This window comes from Penaeus monodon, chromosome 29, assembly GCF_015228065.2.
Source record: "Penaeus monodon isolate SGIC_2016 chromosome 29, NSTDA_Pmon_1, whole genome shotgun sequence".
Classification (NCBI taxonomy): Eukaryota; Metazoa; Arthropoda; class Malacostraca; order Decapoda; family Penaeidae; genus Penaeus; species Penaeus monodon.
The window spans coordinates 22,950,630-22,952,773 of NC_051414.1; the positions used below are offsets into that span (position 1 = coordinate 22,950,630).

General features: G+C 35.6%; 1 protein-coding gene across 1 annotated transcript in view; it reads left to right on the forward strand.

The window, feature by feature from the left end:
* The window catches only part of LOC119592030 (coronin-6-like), a gene marked incomplete in the record, with an annotated part of 41,928 nt that overhangs the window by 32,991 nt on the left and 6,793 nt on the right, over nucleotides 1-2,144 (forward strand).

Genomic DNA, 2,144 nt, shown 5'->3' on the forward strand with positions numbered 1-2,144 from the left:
CTTGCATGGTATTTTGGGCTGAAATTTAAGATGCACCAATGTGTGGCATGTTTTTTTCTTTCTCTCTTTACAGTTATCAAACAGAGCAACATCATTTTTTTCCACACTTTCTTCTGTTCCCTTGTTTTTTATTACATTTTGTTTTTGTCCTAAAACAGTAGTTCTCTCTAGAATAATGAAAGCAAATTCTGTGCTGTTCTACTGACATACTGACCCACATTATTTTCTGAAGTTTATAGCAGAATTAAGTATTATGCTGAAATGGAAAATTGGTTTGTTTTTTGTTTTCTCATTTAAAATGTGGTATGTTTCTAAATGTGCTGAGATTTTCTGTTGATTTTCCTTACCTTTCATATTATTCATTTCATTCTCTCATGCCGTTGTCTCCATCATAGGTAGTTCTTTCCCCTAGACCCTTCTGACCAAAGTGAGAATAACCTTGGTAATAGATCTAGATCCAAGTTCATAGCATCTCATTCTTGTTGTTAGATTTTGTTTCTGGGTTGCAAAATAGGCTTGTGGGATATTATCCTTCTGTTTGCCACAGCCCTTGTTGATGTTGAGTATTAGTATAATATTTATATTAGGAAATAGGTGTATGCTCACTGGTTTCAGACCATTGGATATATTTCATGGCTTCAGGTGGTTGGAGTGATTAGTGGTTGGAGATACAAGAGGAGAATTGTCTTTGTGCTCATACCAAAAGGGAATATTCCTTTAAAATCATGGGGCTTCATGGGCAGGGGACACCAGTTTGATCAAGCTGTGATATCTTGACTGTGATGTGAAAGGATGCAATTGCATAAAGTTTTGTGCATTTAATGTTATTAGCACTTTGTATCATATGGCAGAGAAAGAGTAGGAATTGTTTAAGAAACATGTCATGTGTCTGTCCCTTGAAGGATTAGGATGTTGACCCTGATTTTTAGGTGTGATTATGAAAAGAAAGATTTAACTACATTTTTATGTATTACTGAGATTGTAGCACGCAAGTAAATCCAATTCGCTAGAAAACAGGAAAAGTATGATTGAACTAGTTTATGTACAAAGTAGATACTAGAATTACAGTTATACTTCCCAATGATTTCATTATATCATCATAACCAAGTCATGCCAGTTGGTTGTATGACTTCATGGAAAAAATGTCACTCTGCGTGATGTCCAATGATGACGTGCAGTCTAACCTGTTCTAACCATCACAAAACTAGGCTTAGAGCCTCTTTTTTTAGCCTCATATTCTGAACACTTGCATATGAAACAGCTAAGTGGCTGATTATGCACAAAGTCTGCTCTTGTTTTTCAAAGGAAAGGTAAAAGGTCATGGAGCCTTCCATTATTTGTAAAAACATTACTTACTTTTGAAACAAATGATAGTAGATTGTGAGCAAATGGGAAAGTTTTACTAGTATCTTGCTCAACACTGAAGTTCAGTAAAGAAGAAAATGGAAAAAGATGATAGAAAACCTGTTTAGCTTGGAAAACAGCATTGTGGCCCGGTGTGGTCAGCATGTTATTCTTTGAAATGTTTTGGCCATCCTTGTTAAGAAAAATAAGTGTGTTAGGCCAAGTAGTGTATTAAGCATGGATGATTTGGTCTACCCTTTATCATGCATGTCAAATGGATGCTTGATTCCGTAATCCAGCATAGAATTAGCAGTTTATTGAGAGAACAGACTGTTTTTGATTTTTGTGAGGGAGATACGATTCCTTTATCTCTTTTATACCTATGATTTTTTTTGAAGTTTTGTTTTACCCCTGGAAATTTTGTAACCACACAGTGCTCATTGGCTATCAGCATATTGCCTCTGATGTATGGAACTACCAGATAGCAGTGCCCTTTTCTTACATGGAAACAACACATGTCAAACCCTTTCCTCAGTTTACTTGCAATTGACATAAAAATGTATTCCAGGTTAAAAAAGTGCACACTAAGAACGTTAAGAAATAATTCGGAGGTCAAAAATTGGAATAGTGACATAGGTAAGAGATACCTTACTCTGGTGACTTCGAGTCTTGCCTGTCCATCTGAACCATGTGTTGAGGGGGTTGTTTGTCATTTGCTTGCATGAATAAGGGTCAAGCAGATTGTTGATATTTGATTAATTTGGTTATGAAGACATTGGATTTTGTTTCCTTATTAACAA